General features: G+C 42.2%; 2 long non-coding RNA genes across 2 annotated transcripts; one reads left to right on the top strand and one right to left on the bottom strand.

The window, feature by feature from the left end:
- Positions 1–1,602: 1,602 nt before the first annotated feature.
- LOC116732239 (uncharacterized) lies at positions 1,603–9,627 on the top strand. Its single transcript, XR_004341747.1, has 2 exons — positions 1,603–3,438; positions 8,353–9,627. It is a non-coding gene; the product is annotated as an uncharacterized LOC116732239 (long non-coding RNA).
- Positions 9,628–12,151: 2,524 nt separating this feature from the next.
- On the bottom strand, positions 12,152–16,353 carry LOC116732241 (uncharacterized). The gene is made up of 2 exons (XR_004341748.1): positions 12,582–16,353; positions 12,152–12,489 (listed from the first exon to the last, which is right to left on the bottom strand). It is a non-coding gene; the product is annotated as an uncharacterized LOC116732241 (long non-coding RNA).
- Between the last annotated feature and the right edge of the window lie 172 nt (positions 16,354–16,525).

The raw sequence follows: 16,525 nt of genomic DNA, 5'->3' as shown, positions 1-16,525 counted from the left end.
GTGAACATTTAGGAGAGGCGTTTTCAGGACGTAGCAGTTTTCAAAAACAAGCTAAACGAGCTAAATAAATGCAAAGAGATAAAAGCTATTAGCCATTTTGTAAAGTCTGACAGCAGCTTGGTCCCACAGCAAAGTGCTCTTATGAACACGAAAGAGGTGAACATTTTAAAGTGGTAAATATAGTTCATACATCTCCCCAGATCTGTCTGTTTCCATCTTTCATAACTACGCGTATAATTTTGGAAGCAGCACTTCCTGAGTTGTAAACAACAAGGATAAAATTGCATAGGACCCAGTTTGTAGGCTGCAGACCACAACTTCACTCCTGCATATATTTATACACATTCTGGCCGGCGTACACAAGCCGAATTGTGAATTATGCAGCGCAGCGTAGCACAGAATCCAGCTTCGGCTTTTATTCACTCTTTATAATGAGCAATTGTCAGGAAACGTCCAGTATTTTAACACATTTTACCCTCTTGCCTAATAAACGCCTCCTTACAGCTACGCAATATGCTGCCAGAAATCTTTGGAGGAACTTGGAACTTGGAGAAAGAAACAGGAGGAGGAGGGGGGTGAAAAAAAAATCAAAGAGGGATGCCAAGAGGCGAGAACTAAGTCGATAAGAAGCGCTCTTCTCGCAGGGTGAACTGTGATTAACAGGGGAAGGGGAGAGAATGAGAGCAGGGATGAACAGGCCACAGAGGAGCAGGGACAGATGGAGGGGCAGCCAACAGATGGAGAGAAGGCAGAAAGAGCGGAAAAGATTTCTGGCTACTCGCTCGGGTGGGGGGGCTGGAGCTGAAGAATGTGGAAATGGTGTAACAGTTGGAGCGAACCCTCGCAGGGCTGAGGCCTCTGTTTGCTACACTGCTGGATGCTCTTTCACTGCACAGCTAACCTGACAAAACAGGGATGTTTACAACAGCCTGGAGTCACTGGACATCCTTTAAAGAAGCAGCGTCATGTGAAATCAACTTTTTTGAGCTTTGCATCATTCTGTAACGTTATTCCTTCATCAAAAAACTCCACATACCTGGAGTGTTGCCTTGGTCCTTTCATGCATGTTTGAGAAATCCTTTAGTCTCCATGGCAACCATTCAGCTCTGCAGAATGCCTGGGTGGACCTGGCCCCTCCCCTTTCGATGACACAGCTCCTCCTCTGAGCTGCAGTTTCCAAGTTTCAGAGCTTCCGCCTCACAGAGCAGCCCTCTTTCCCCCGCAACTCCTCCACTCAGCTCCTTCAGACTAGCCAGCAACGATCGGCAAACATCTGCTGAGCTCATAATACGAACTACTTCTCAGTGCAACGCTGGCATAAAGGGTTAATAGAAGAACGATGTTGTGATGACTTCCTGAAGGTGGAGTTTCAGAAAGAGGAGGAGCTTTCTTTTCTTTTTTTTTATAGAGTCAGAGGCCCAATTTCATGGCATCAAATTACAAAGTAAAATTTCTCTTAAGTCATATTTGATACATATAGCATATTTTAACAAGAAGTTATCATAATTACTTGATGTGCTTAGAAAACAAAAAATACTGCCCCTTAAAAATCAATTGAACGGTTTGAAACCTCAGAGGGAACCCACGTGAGGTGATGTCAGATCACACTGGGTCTGATCAGATGACTTCTCAGACCCGGCGGGCCATCTCGCATATCTGTAGCGCGACTGCATGACAACTTCAGAAATCATGGCAAGGCAATGCACACTAGGAGCATGAGATTCTGCGGAGGTGGAAGGCTTTTTGATCTGGAGCTCTCACGGCAACAAGCTCCGCCCACAAATGCATATTTCTCACAAATGTGCCGCAGTTTAAGAGGAAATAGACAAGACTTAGAAAGTGTATACAGTTTACTGTAATAAAAAAAAGCATTGTTGCAACAATGGCAACAGCCATAAAAAAAAAATCGATTGATCAAAATAACTTTCCTTACACACTCTCTGCTGAGTGGAAACTGGGCAACATCTATTCTCTCGTAGCAGTCGGCTAGTCCTGGCACGACGACGGGAGGGCTTAGTCAAAGTATTAATGGTTATAATTCATTTGGTTGTGACAGCTGAGCCCACTGTAAGCATCCTGGCTCAGCTGGTGCACAACAAAGTGGCCAAGCCATTAATAATGCTATTAGTAACACCGGAGAAAGTCAAATATTCCTAATAGCCTTCTCAGGATGCTTCCTGCTGGGCTATATTCAGACACCTGCAGGGAGAGTGGAGTGTGCTTGTTAAAGCCATTGCAGATAAGCCGTTTCAATAGAAAGTGTGTCCGTTGGCGTCGGCTGATGACAAAAATATCTGTTTCTGAGGGGTTTACGCATGAAAATAATATGTACTGTATTTGATGGTACAGGAGCGTCGTGAGGAACGCATTAAATAACGATTTTTTTCCCACTCTGTGTGAATATGTCTTAAGTCATTGTTTTAAATTGGGTTTTATTCATTTAGAATACTGATCATTTATTCTTTGATATTCCAGCGATTGTGAAATGAATTGCGTCGTTGCTTCATTTGGGATTTTGGTAGATAAAACCGTCTTCTAGAGATTTTTACACCCTCCAAATTCACCATTTACTTTGTGCAGGCAGAGGATTTATAAACATTTCACTTTGTGTGCTGCGCTCTTGAACAAAGTAAAGAGTTTGCTTCACGTGCCGGTGATTCAAAATGCTAAAAAGAAGAAACAGGAGCTGGAGACCCCTTCCCACCCCCAAGGGAAAAAAAAGACTCAAAAGTGCATTTAAAACTGAAATAGGCCACAATCTTGAAAAGTCAAAATCTTCACATAAATCTGACGTCACAATTGCAAACTAAAGCAGGCCTCCTGGCCTTTTAACATATCAGAATTATCGAGCCTTCTATTGCCATCTCCTCTGCAACTAAACACAAAGCATGAAAAAACAAAAAACAGCCACTCCCTCAAAACTGCTTTTGCAAGCCGGCGCTCAGAGAAAGAATGCACAGTGTGATTTATGTCACAGCAGTACATAAAACTGACATCTGCACTTCCCTGCACCGCTGGGTTCCCATGAGGTTAGCAAGAGACGCGTTGCAAAACTGAAGAAATTCTTCAGCTTTCTCACCGAGGGTTGGGAAAATGGATCCAACTTGGTTTTGAGGAAAGCACAAAGACATTAGGGCGGTATTGGATGTCTGACTGTCAATGCTCTGCGAGATGACGAATAAAACCGTTCACCGAAAGGTCAAACCGTTTCCTGAACTGTAAGCTGAACCTGGTGAGCATTGATTTGGCGACTTGTAGGTGAAGGGGCCATGTGAAGGTTGAGTTGAAAATGGACCGACTAATACAGAAGCATCAGCAAAAATGCTGACTGCAGGCTGATGCAGAGAGTCGCACAGTAAAACTGCGAGTTTGAATTGAGATAAGGAACCCAGAGGGTGCAACGCAAATGAACGTGTAGCACGTCGTGCAGCCTCCCAGGTGAGCGAAAACGGATGTAAAGAAGGCGGGAGGGGGAGCAGATAAAAGCATGGCTTTACTCTGAGCTACTGCAAGGTCACCGTAGCGATGGGAAGAGGGGGAAGGGAACGAGCGAAGGGACGTGGAAGAGAGGAGGACTGGGGCGATGCGAGCCAGGAGCGTTGCGAGGCTGTAGAATGGTCGAGAAACAGAGGGAGGGAAGGAGAGCTGGAGGTGTGTAGAGCCCGGAAGCCCCAAGGGTGATTTATCGGCTCTGCTGGGAACTCTCGCAGTGAAAGTCGACGTATGTGACAGAAATCTGAGAAATAAGGGGGCTCGGAACAAAAACATAGCATAACGTCAGAGACAGAAAAGTAGCAGAGCGTGTGCAAGCTTGAATCGGGGGAGTGCGTCCTCGTCGTGTGTGTGTGTCCGGGTGTGTGAGAGAGGGTTAGGAAAACAGTGAAATCTGAGTTTACACATCAGGGGGAGAGAAGAAGAATCCCAGAGGTGGATATCTGCTAAGTTTCAAGCCAAACAGTCGACGCTGTAGGCGCATGTTTGTAGAGAAACTGTGCCGTGCTGGATCCCGCTTCATTTTGGTTAAAAATGCGCAAACCGAGTCCAATCGGGTGGAGAATGTCTGTGAACAGTAATGTTCTTGTCTTGCCTCAGATTCTGGAATTGGATCTATATCTGGACTTTAACTGGGACATTCGAACACAAGTCCCATTGTAGCTTTGTCTGTATGTTTTAGGGTCAAATCTTCACGCCAGTCTCAAATGTTTTGCAACCTCAAACAGTTCTTCTTCTTTTTTTTGCAGAGAAGACATGTATTCAGCGCTTCATTGTTCGTTGAGGAAGAAATTAATCCCTACAGCATAATGGTGCCACCGCCATGTTTCACCATGGGGTGGGGATGTGCAATGGAAAGCAAATGAGCTGCACTGTGGTACATCTCCAGGAAAACGCAACTTTAAGGTTGTCGAATCACAAAATGTTCCGTGAGTTTTATCCATACTTTGTTTTTGTTTTTTGAATGTAGGTAACGAGAGAGGGGGAAGACATGCTGTAAAGGTCATCAGGTCAGGACTCAAACCTGTGACCAGGACTGGAGTCTCCGTACATAGGTTCTGTTTTACCCCTGCACCACCGCAGCAACTCTATCCTCATTTTTTGTTCTTATGTTGCTTCTGTTACAACCTTAGATCAGGAAGATTGTTTTTGAGACTCCTTTTGTCCTGGGTTGTGGGAAACTTCTAACCCACTGACAGGAAACAAAGGTCCAACAAGTTCATTTAGCAATCCGGAAGGTCTCGAGGTCTGAGGTGTTCCTTTAACTCTGGCTGTTAAAGCCAGAGCGATTCTTCCCGGTGAATCACTGGGAAGAAGCAGTCCGACTTCTGAGGTTGAGGCTTGACCGTAGGACGGTCCACAAAGTATCGGTCAGTGAGGTGAACTGAATCCATGAATGGTCTTACTGATGGAGGGAGGACAGGTGAGACTTTGGAAGTTGTCAGAACAACCAGAGTTTATTATAATACGCAAAATACAAGTAATACGCAAAAGTAGATTCAGTCAACTTTTGCGTATTACTTGTCTTTTTGATCAGCTTAGTTGGAGTATCGTCACATAACTTTGCACTCTGCACATTTTTACATTAACTGAACTTACGTTAACTCTATGAAGTGAAGCCCACACTGTGTCAGTGTGAGCTTCATGAGCTTCTTGTGTTTTGAACGTTAGAATTGTGCAGTGGTTGCCCTGCGACTCTCCCCGTAGCTGGGGTGAATATAAATGAGAGAGAAATGGGGCGTCCACCAAACACAAAGCGGACAGAGAGGAAGAAGAAAAGGAGGAAGGTGAGAAAGAGGAGCAACAGCTGCTTTTTGTTCTCATGTTTCTCAGTGGGGGATGTGGAGGTTAGCTTGTCTTCCTCCTCTCCATCTCTCTCTCTCTTTGTAGCCTTTCAAACATGCTAGACCATTGTTGGTTTACATCTATCACGTCCTACAGCCTTGTTCTCAGTTTCAGCGACATTATGCTTCTTATTTTAACATCCCCTCCGCAGCCCTTTGCGTCTCAGCGCTCTCACTTTCTTTCATCTCTCCATCTTTTTTTCTCCCTGCGGGGCGATTGGAGAATGATCCGACTGTATCTGTGGATTAGGTGTGACCCTGGAGGTGTTTCTTCTCAGAGTTAATCTGCTCGGTACAGAGAAATCTGATGATACACTGTGACCCAATCATACGTACAAGTGGCTTTAACACCGAATGAGCATCGTGTTGTCGTTTCAAAATTCTCTGCTCTAAGCAACATTGCTTCTCACAGGAACTGCTCAGATGGAACGTCAGGCTGTTTTCACAGCTGATAGTCTGGTAGACTCAGTTCAACAGAATGGACACATTTGTTACATTTTCACCAGGTGTGGTTCACTTTCACATTGCACTGTCAAATTACAGTAAGTGCTTCGAAAAACCTGTTTCACCCCCTCACCTGTGGTGGCGCTGCACCAAGAGCTGCTGAAGGAAACAATGACACCGAGAGCAGCTTCCTTCTCCACAAAACGTAACCGAAAATTTTTATTTTAGCAGGATTGTAGGATTTCTCTTTGGTCGTTGACAAAATAAAATTCAATAAATAAATAAAATTTCTCCCGCAAGCGCTGGACACAAATGTTTGTTTCGGAGCGGTCTGCGGTCCGCGTGGCATTCGAACCGCACCAGAGTTCACTTCAGTTGAACTGAGACCTAGGTTTTTAGTTGGACCAGAGTTCACTCTAATGGACCAGAGAAACTGGTCACTCAACTGGTGCACAAATTACATCATCGAAGTTTTGACCACATATTAACGCCGACATTGAGGAACACGCCACCACCTTGGCGAGAACCGAACCAAACACTAACCGGCCGGAGTGAGACTTGAGAATGGAGAAGGAGCTTTTGCGTGCTAGAATGGCCCAAACTCAACTATGAATCTGTCTCAAGATTTGCAAACTGAAGTTTACAGAAACTCTCCATCTGCTTAGAAGTACGGGAAAACATTTCATACTCTAGAAGTGCAAAACTGGTAAAGAAACTTACACCTGTCCCTACAGATTAAGGTGATTCTTCATGGTATTGATTCATGGGCTTTATTTTAAAAAAAAAGATAGATTGAAAATCATGTATCTTGTTCTTTTCACTTAACAATTAGGTACTGCTCTGTGCTGACCCGTATCACAAAGTCCCAATAAAATATCTCAAGTCTTGTGGCTGTAGTGTGACAAAACGCGAAAAGGCTCGAGAGCTCCAGACAACTTAGTCCCACAGCCGTGGATTGTGTCCACACACAGTTGGCAGCGGCCTCGTGCAGCATGTGGTTCTTTTTCACCTACTTGTGCAACAGAACAGTGTTGCAGTCTAATATTAATTTGATACATATCCACTAAAAATAAACACAGCAGCACCGAGTCGCAGTGAGCGGCAGAGCGTCTCTGTCCATACGGTGGAAGCTTGCCTCCTCGTTTTGTAACATCTTTAGGCCCAGCGCCGCTTTCCAAGTTCCAGCGCATTAATATTCATCCGGATAGCTTTAATCTCTCGAAAGTGGGTTATTGGCAAGTGGTATATGTTTCTCCTCTATCCTCTCTGCCTCATTCCCCTGATTAACTCTGCTCCTGTGTCTCAGTGTGATTATAAAAAGGGGTGGGGGAAGAAAAAAAAGTGCATATTCATGTGAAAGATGGGAAGGGAGGCGTGTGTGTGTGTGTGTTGGGGGGGGGGAGTTGTATAAGAGATTTAAAGTGGGTGACAGCAAACAAGGGAGACAGAATAAAAGAGACAGCTCTGACGTCATGGGCGCTTTAACTAGGTCAGGCATGAAGTTGTGATGTCACTTACTCTGGAGCCATCCCACTGGGCCAATCATCTGCAGGGACACTCCCCCCTTTTGTTTCCCCCCCAGCCGCACCCCCAACCTCTGCGCTGGTTTCCAACAGCTGCCTAGAATCAGACATAGAGATGCACACACACATCTACACCGTCCTGCGGCTGTAAACATGGATACAGCCGGGGCTTCTGGGAGAACAGAAGAGGGGCTGATCCACAACGAAAGTTAAAAATGACACCAGTATCTCAACTGCGGATGCTTATTGAGAGCGTGGGGGGAAAAGATTCGATGCTATTCTCTCCTGATTATCATGTATTTATTCATTTAAAACAGAGCGTCTGCTTTGCTTTCTGGTGATTATTAAACATTTCTATACATCTGCTGGGCTGTTCAGAGAGCATACAGCAGTTCGCTAACTCACAGCTCCAGAATCTCTTTGCCCCAAACAAAGTTGTGAATGCTTAATGCCCAACTTGAATTACTGCTTCTCCCTGTAAAATTTGCAAATTAGCTCTGAGCTTTTTGGGTTTTTTTTTTTTAGGGGGGAGAAAATTGTTCTACATTAAGCACCAGGTTTAAAGCTGGTCTTTTTAACACTGTATTGCCTGAATTTATATCCAGTTTTACAATAACAAAAAATATGTAGTGTTTTTGCTGTCAATCAGATGTTTTAAGAATAGGCATTATAACCGACCAAGATCAGGACACGATTTAGTGTCCCCCCAACACAGGAAATTTGTCTCAGCAATGATTAATCAGAAAGTACTAAAGTACAGTTTGCAGAACAAGCAAAGTGCAAATGTAAGCAGATTTTTGACCAGACTTCAGTGAAAACGGGAAGAATTGATTTCTCAACAGTGGCCTAATGTGACCTTCACAATTTCTAGACCTCAACACCATCTGTGAATGAAAGCTTTTCCAATTTTTTTTCTGTTTTGTGACATAATGTTCCTAAATACATTTGAACTCTATAGGATTTATGAAAACCGTGTCCAATCGGAACAACGTTCAGCAAGCCTTTATGAGTTTGACTCTGAGAAAAATCTGCAATTCCTTTTTTTCAAGGTCTTCATTCTTCTTCCCTTCGCGCTCCTCCGCGTCATCTCGTACATTTCAGCTCGCTAAGCCTCTTCACCGTCTCAGACGGCACCAAAGAGGACGTCTGCGGCGCGCACAGGGAGCTATTTCTGATGTTCTTTTGACTCCTAGCATCAAACAAATCCACTCTGCCTTCATCAGGACGCAGTGGTGAGGCATTCAAGCCTCCATTTGTGTGGAAGAGAGTGGCTGCGTCGCAGGGAAGGAGCGATTTCAACAGAGCTGCAAGCGGAAACCGACTCGCCTGTGTGTAGACTTCATTTGACGGGGACGTAAAGGGAATAAAAATACAAAAAACACGTGGGTTTGATGCCTTTAAGATCTTTTTTTAATGACCTGCAGAAGTATCTCACGGTAACAAAGAGGGAAATGAAACCCTGATACTGTCAATCTAATTATCACTACATGCAAATGTCGGCTGATCTGTTTCCTTTCTGTGCAAAAAGCTGTGCATGCTCTCACCTTATGTGTTGGCAGATCAAATTAGCCAGAAATTAGCAATCGCATGAAGTGCAACAAACACCGCAGTCGATTGTGTCAAGTTCACATCGTCTCAAAGGTGATTTGGAGTCCCAGATTTAGAACCAGAGGTGATTTTGACACTCCAGCCTATCAAATAAATTCCCCTTCAAAATCTTTTTTTTTTTTTTTTCAATTCGAAACGATATGTAGCTACAAAAAAAAAAAAAGGTTCAGACCCCCAAATTTCCGAAGCAATGTGGATGACGATAGAGTAAGACAGAGAGGTACAGTATTCTGTTGAAAAAAAATCAAAGTGAAGCGCATCCATAAAAAAGTCAAGTCCCAAGGTTTAGTACAAATTATCAAAGGATATTATGCAAACATACTATTAAGGTCAGCAGACTAGTAAAAGGCACGGTTGCTCCAGACTGCTAAGATGGTGAACATACAGGCATACTGAGTGTTTTATGGCAAGTTTCCAACTTACATGAAAGGCAACATTTATGACAGGTTAATTGGGAGTAATAACTGAAAGATTCACAATTTATTGTAATTTTGTGAACATCCAATCGACCCATCCATCTTCTATGTTTACCCTGAACAAGATGCCGACGTCTCGTCTCGTCATGGTGCTAGCAATGATCGATGCTAGCATCCTTGCTGAATTATAAATATCTCATGTTTGCATCCGTTGTTGCCATGATTTTTAAGGTTGTCGCATCACAAAATGTGCGTGAACAAGCTTATTCACTTGGGATTAAAATTTTATGTGTTATTTAATGGAATTGCGAAACTGTGGTTTTCAACATTATCAGAATGTAGACAAAGATTTGAGCACATTTTTAATGGAGACGCAGACCATTCAATGGAAACTTTATTTCCATTGAATGGTAATCTTTTATAGAAAAAAAAAATATATATATATATATATATATTTATTTTTTATTTTTGTTCTTTTTTTTTGCTAAAAATTGTCCCTCCTGTTGTTCAGCCCAAGTTTAATAAGCTAGTTAGCTAGTTTATTAGTCAGGCTAGCTGATTGGATAGCTAGTCTCCATTCAGCAGCTTATCAGACCTGCCACTAGTCCTTTGGTAATTGTGGCTTTTATTTCTGTTATGCTTTACGGGGTACCAGAAAAGCGCAGATACCGTTCCATCTGGAACCTTTGGATGTAAAAAAAGAAAAATGCTAGTAAATGTATTAAAACTTTTAACCCGTTGAAATTAATGTTACTAATTAATCAAAATTAACATGTTAAAGCTCCAGCCTTAGTTGTAACGATGTTTGATTGCATAAAAGCAGTTCAATACTGGTTGTGAACCATGTAGTTAGCTTGTATAGCTTAGCTAGCTTGTATGGCTAACTGTAGCGTATTCGGTAATGTGCATATTTTCCTTTGAAATAACTGAACAATAACAACAGCTTACCTTACTGTAATAATAATGATGGGGTTTGTTGATTTTCACACCTCGTTTTTCATGACCAGAAGTGTTTAATAGTAGCCACATTTGTTCACCCTGTAAGAAGGTCAAATTGTTGTAGCATTTCTTCAGCGAGTCGGCCACCAAAGTGCAATATCAGGTTGGAGAGGGCCAATGCTGCTTTTGTGTCTTCCCCTAAAAAAAACTACCTTAATCTGGCATCTAATTTAAAGAAGTTTACGCCATAACAAGGCAGTTTTTAACTTTACTTTGGTCTTAGAAAATGGCCAATGCCTAATCATAGTGCATGAAGCTAAAAACAAACATTTTCCTAACACAGCAGAGGCCATGTTTCAAATCACTCTTGAAATAGTCAGTTGTGTTACATTACGGTGCCAGTACACAGTGTCTGTGCTATTTGCTCTCTTAAGCCATTTATCACAAATTACAGTAATACTCACAGGTCTGGCAATCATCCATTACTTTCAACTTCTTTCTTGTTGCCATAGATCCTTTTCCTGTCGGTTTTGTTGCTGCTGTGTTTTGTTCACTTAAGTTTGAATTACACTCAAGTGTAGTATGTCTACCTACCAGCGGAAAAAGAGACCAGATGGTGTGATTAACATTCTAGGGTAATAAGACACGGCGGTGAGAAAAGAAAAGGGCCTCTGCATGTGCATACAACCGTCCAATCTGAAAATAACCATTTCACAAGACTGAGCGCAGAACAGAACGACATGTCCATCAAAGGAATTTGTCCCGACTGTTCACGAAGGAACGAGCTGATAATTTACAAGAGTCGGCTCTTCTTTTTCTTATATAATCCTGAGGCAGGTGTGGCTCTGCATGATGTGATTCAGCATAACTATTACATTTTTACATGGTCGTCTTTTTTTTTTTTATTTTGTGATGCTGGCTTCTATACCCTGACAGTTCTAAGTATGTCCCAGTTTTGAGTAAATGTGAAAAAAAAAAAAAAAAAAACACATCAACAGCGTCGTTCGCCAAATGCAAATATTCTCTGGCAATGACTGAGAACAACATCTTACTAACAGATCCACAGTGCTTTGCACATGAAGGTGTGGCCTCAGTTGGTAATTAAATTTGAAGGCTGTTAATTGCTCCGGATAACTGGGTTGCATGTAGGTAAAAGGTCAAAGGGAGTCACTGAAGCTAAATCAAAGAGTGACCTTCTAAAATGACTCAATTAAAGGGAGAACACACCCACCACAGGGCTGCGGGAAACTATTTGCCTCCTCACACATTTTGTTTTTGATTCATTGTCAAAAAAGCAACCCAGTTCAATACAAAAAAAATGTATTTCTAACAATGCCGTTCAATTTTAAGGGAATACATTGTCGAAACCGACCTGCCCGTATGAATAAGTAATTGTGCCCTAAGCCTAATAACTGGTTGCGTCACTCTTTGCAGCAATGAATACCCCTGAGCGTATCCAATAATTTTGGTTGAACCTTGTGGAAGACATTTGTGTTACTTTCCTTACTATAATTTGTTTTATTTTGCAAAACTGGAGGAGTATGAACTGTCACCATCCACAAGAGTTTGTTTTATTTGTCACATATGGTGTTCCGTACTCAATTCAATCTTAAGTTTCAATATGCCAAAAGTTAACATTTGTTGTTTTCTCACTATTTTCCCCTCATTTCTCCTTTTCCTAATCAATAATCCTTCCACAGCTGCAGTTCATTCATTTAATTTGGTAAACCAATGTTTCCATAATCACCTCCTCGGCGGCAGCTAACGTCTGTCCGATTAGGGTACGCCTTGTCAGATCCTCCCGTAGTCATTCTTTCTTCATTTGCGGTCTGGACCTTTATTTTTCTTTTTAATAAATGACTACAGAAAGAAGAAGCAGATCAAATGTGTTTTGTCTTTTCATTAAGTGGCACAATTGAGACATGGAAAGAGAGCAAAATTGGGGATGACTCATGTCTCACAGTAACAAGGCAATACGGTACTTGCAGACAGTTTAATTCGAACACTACGCATCTGAGCGATCAAAGGCCACTGCGTTGCAGATTATTCATTTATATTTCTTTCTCACAGACATCAAAGCCTTATCGGTAATGACACTTGTCTGGAATCTGAAAAGAACCACGCCGCACCGTTGAAGTTCGGATGATGAAGGTGACCGTCTCCCTCAAGCCAAACAAGAGTCAAACACAGGATCATCATCCAGTCAGTTTAAAAGTAAGGGATCTTGTGGGCAAAAAGTGTGAAAATTGATATTTTAGAAAGTTGAATTTACATTCAAATGCTGGAAGAAATAACGCAAAGACAAACAGTCTTACCAGTGTTGTTTGTTGCACAGACAGAATAGGCAACGTAATGACTCCTTGCCATGTACACAGTAATGCTTCGCAGGTCTGCCTGGTCTTTCAAGTAAGCGTGTTGCCTTTGATGTGCTCTCAGTTTGAACAGTGTGTGTGAACTGGTTCGTGGGAGTGGAAGTCACAGTGCTCCGTTATGCTACTCTGTAAGAAAAATGTCAGGAAACAAACAAAACAAAACAGAAGAAATCCTGATAGAAAATCACCAGGACGTTTCCGTCAACTGTAACGCGTATTTTTTTAGCGTGATTTAACAGTTTATCATGTTTGATTTATTCACATTTCTGTTAATCCAAAGCTGGACTTATTTGTGTCTTTGGAGATTTTTTATTTTTTTGACATGATAACAATAGAGCAAAATCTTTCTCCAATCTGTAGACAGCTGAGCTTTTGTTGAAACGGAACAGGTGATGAATTCTTTTCCCCTGTACTGGAGTTGTTCATTTGGTGAAAAACTTGGACTTAGCTAAGGTTGCCCTTGGTTCACTTATGCTAAAATCTCATTTAACAGCACCATGCTGAGTTATAACACGCAGACTGGTATTTGATTGGCACAGTGGGCGAGCTTGATTATAATAGAAAGGTGGGCAGAGGCAGCCGTCTACCAAAGAGACAAACTGCTTTGCTAAGTTTAAAACGGACCCCGTTGTTACACAGACATTTATAGATATTCTTGTTGAATATCTATAAAGATGTAGATATTCTTTACAGATATTCACATTGTGTGCGAATGCTTCTCTGCTTGCAGAGCTAATTTAGCACCGAGATGCGTCCAGCTCACCTTTCCATGTCGCTCAGCAGCCCAAAACAAGCAGCAGAAACCAAACAAGACTATTTTCACACCGATTGTTCTCCATTACTCATTCATTATCCATAAAACTCTGTATTACGGTAAATTAAGAAGCCATAATTCATTGTGGTTTATGAGTGAAGGTTTATGAGTAATGGATCTTGCTGCATCAGAGTGGTTGCATCCATAGTAAGCCTGGAGCAGGACTCATTGAAATTTCAGGGTGATCAGATCAAACATCGGTCAAGACAAGAAGGAAGTGAAGTCTGAAATATTACATTTTACTTATAGGGGTCGCAGCCTGTCGGAAAGTGAAATAACCCTTTAAGGTTTTCAGACACGGGACTGGAAATGGAAGTCAAGAGATTCAAGCGTTAAGACTAGGAGGCTGGACTAAACAATTTGACAACAACAATAAGTAAGGCTTTGACTGAACTAATCCAGGTATCTTTGCAGGTCTGGTATTTCTTGGTGTTCAGTCAGGATCTCAAACTCAAACATGGCCGACCTGGAAAAACTGCTTACAGCTTATATACTGGACTTTCAAATGAATCCGCTGCACACTTAGTACAGTACGCTGTGTTTTGTGACCGTGTTGTGACACCCTTGAGTTAGCTTGCATTGCTAAGAGAAATTAGCTTAGTGATTTTCCAAAAAGGCCACGTTTTTCTATTTTTTTTATTTGAAAAAAATGATTGCCTCAATAATTCAGCTTTTCCAATACATATCAAAACTTTTGTAGAGTAAGATAACACCTGCCTTGCACTGGAACTAAAGGGCCATTTTTTATGAACATCTTCTATTTGTAATTCAGTTTTCTCAGATTCACTCGAGCCAACAAAAGCATAAGAACCTACGTGTCCATCAAAACACACCGGACAATCGGACATCACCTGCACATTTTAATATCATGTTTTTTTTAATCTCTTCATCTCATTGAATTCTTCTGAAAAATCAATGGGTGCCAATAAGGAATGTCTGCAGACACCATTTATTCGATGAGTGCAGTAAAACAACACTCCACTGTTGTAGGACTATCCTTGGCTGCCTGGATGCTGTGCCAGTCTGCGGGCGGTTCTTTACGTCCGTACACCATTTTAAGAGTTTAATCATTCAGAAAGCAACCTGTTGGAAACAAACAAACAAAACTAAAGCTGTCAGCTAAACCCAGACTGGAGCATCACCGACACCTTCTACGTGTGTTTATGTAAGAAAAGCAGAGCAGGGTAGTCTCAAAAACAAGCATGTTTTGCTTAGTGAATGAAAAAAATACCACACGCTTGACGGTGCATTGAAATAATTTGCAGTCACTAACACAAATTTGTGCCAAATCAGCTTCTTTAAACAGAGACACTCAATGCTTTCTTTGAAAGAACTTAATTATATCAACACTCGCACATCAATATACACCAGTAAGCTTGTTTTGGGTACTGTTTCACCTCTTGTCACCATCACGCAGATGTTAACAGTGGAGAGTCTTACGTCACCCGGAAGCTCCTTAATCCACCCGGGCCGACCCAGCTGTGAGGCCAAGATAAGCAGTGACCGCTGATATGTGATTGCACAAATTACAGCAGCCGTGCAGATCACCGCCTTGCTCTCACCAACGAAGCCCAGGCAAACAAAAAGAGCTGCTTATTCCTTCACGTTCACCACCAAAACTCCTTCCCCTCCTTGCCTCTGAAACAGAGACGCGAAGTTTGAGCATGTGACAACAGAAAATGCTGTATGGGCTGAATTCACAGCAGCACGTTTAAACGTGTTGCTGTGCCGTTAGTGTGTTTCTGGTGGAATATTTGGAGCGCCGCAGTTTTGACAGCAAGCACAGGCTTGAGGATCATTATGTAAGGCGGCTGCGGGGAGATTTAAAACGACCACAAAAATATCGGCTTGGCAGAAGCAACACGTCAGGGTTTCTACTCCAAGCTGACCCGAAATAGTTAAAAAAAAAAGATTTTTATAGAATGATAAAACACAGAGTAAGGAATTCCATAAGAAGATCTTCTATTCACACAAACAGCACTGTTTGCCATCAGTCCTCACGGGACTGTTACATCATGTTTTCCTGTTCTCCAGCCGTAGCTGGCGAACACTTGTAGGAAACAACGTGGTCAGCTAATGGCAAGACAAATATGATTCTAAGCGTGTCACTTTGGGGTGGAGGGGGGGAGAAAACTGTGACCCTGCTTACATAACCCTCAGAACCAATGAGTGATGCTCTGTTTTTCAGCAGCTCTGCTCCTGGATCCGGTCCGCGGCCAAACGCAGCCAGCGCAGGCAAGGCTCGGCCGGGGATTACACGTGTCGTGTTTATGTTTCCCGTCTTCCTCCTGCGTGAAAGAACTTCACTGTGGGGTTTTATACGGAAAACAGATTCAGCCTGGCGGTGTTCGCTGCGTCGCGGTTACATAACTAAAGGTTTCATGAGGAGCTGAAGGTGTGGGATCAGAATACACATTCAGGGTCAGCTGCTTCTGATTGCCACTCCGCTTTTTACGTGGATTCTTGTGGTGTTGTTGTTTTGCTTGCCTTTCCATCTGCACTTTTAAGATTAACTTTCTTGAAAGTCAAACCGTGGACCGGGTCAACACAGGACCAATGATGACTTGCCCTTTTTTTTTTGTAATATTCTCTCCCTGTTCAAATAATTCTTTTTTTTTTTCAAATTGGAATGTAAAGGAAGACTGAACTTTTAGGGAGAAAAACTTATTGTCACCAGTGTTATTAATCATCGGTCCTTAAAAACCGAAGAGGAAAACGGGCCACCGATGGAAACCAGCTTGCTGACAGAGATAATCAGAGGCTCTGGCCCAGCAGAGATCATGTCAGACCAATCAGGTTGGCTCCGTCCCGAGGGGCCCCCGTATGCTCACCATATATCGTAAACATAGAGCCTGAAGGGAACGTGGAGCTTTTCTTATTTAATTTGGTTGAATCTTCTTACGGTCGACACCCATAAAATGATTTCAATATATGGACAATGGCACACTAAATATACACTGCTTTACTATTAACTCTGTAAATACATAAAACTCGAATCGAAAATGTTTAGCCACCTCTAGTTATGAATCTACGCATGTAAAAACATTTTAGTGGCAAAATATTGAAAAATTGA

Source organism: Xiphophorus hellerii, chromosome 14 (assembly GCF_003331165.1).
Source record: "Xiphophorus hellerii strain 12219 chromosome 14, Xiphophorus_hellerii-4.1, whole genome shotgun sequence".
NCBI lineage: Eukaryota > Metazoa > Chordata > Actinopteri > Cyprinodontiformes > Poeciliidae > Xiphophorus > Xiphophorus hellerii.
Note: the sequence above shows the minus strand (reverse complement) of the source record. Positions and strands in the feature narration are given on the sequence as shown.